The sequence below is a fragment of the Otolemur garnettii genome, unplaced genomic scaffold (genome assembly GCF_000181295.1).
Source record: "Otolemur garnettii isolate 467f Iridium unplaced genomic scaffold, OtoGar3 scaffold00021, whole genome shotgun sequence".
NCBI classification, from domain to species: Eukaryota; Metazoa; Chordata; class Mammalia; order Primates; family Galagidae; genus Otolemur; species Otolemur garnettii.
In genome coordinates this window covers 2,467,371-2,468,273 of record NW_003852416.1, presented here as the reverse complement: position 1 = coordinate 2,468,273, position 903 = coordinate 2,467,371, and positions in this window count along the sequence as shown.

Below are 903 nucleotides of genomic sequence, written 5' to 3'. Positions count from 1 at the left end.
GCACTCTACCCAGGGGGACAGCTTGGGGCTCTGTCTCAAAAAAAAAAAACAAAAACAAAAACAAAAAACAAACAAACAAAAAAAGAAATCCTCAGTCCCAAGGTGATGGTATCAGATGGGCCTTTGGGAGGTGATTACATCATGGGTAGGGGTCTGTGTGCTCATGGCTGGTCCTCTTATATGAAAGGCTGGAGATAGACCTCTTGCCCCCTCCACTATGTGACAGCATGGTGAGATGCTGCTGTCTAATAAACCAGGAAGGAAACAGATTGTCCCACACCAGACATTGAATCTGCTGGTGCCTTAATCTTGGATTTCCTAGCATCTAGAACTGTGAGAAGTAAATTTTTCTTTCTTTTTCTTCCTTCCTTTCTCTTTTCATTTTAGACAGAGACTCAGTCTATCATCGAGGCTGGATTGCAGGAGCACAATCATAACTCACAGCAGCCTCGAACTCCTGGGCTCAAGTGATCCTCTCACCTCAGCCTCCCCAATAGCTGGGACTAGAGGCATATGCTACCATGCCGGGCTAATTTTAAAATTTTTGTAGAGACGGGGTCTTACTATGTTGCCTGGGCTTATCTGGAACTCCAGGCCTCAAAGGATCCTCTTGCTACAGTCTCCAAAAGTTCCGGGATTAAATATGTGAGCCACCACATGGAGCACTTTTTTGTAGTTCTGTTATATAAATAAAGTTGACTTTGGGCTTTTTCTTCTTCTGGCTTGCTAAATCAGACTATTTGTCCATCACTTTTGCTGCTTCCAAAATTTCACTGCAGTCAAATTCTCTCCCATTCTCTGTATCCTTATGGGTTTATACTTAAAAACAAAAACTATTTGTGCTTTCAGCAGAAATGTGGTTTCAGGAGGAAGCAAATGATGATGCATCTGTTCAATCTGACA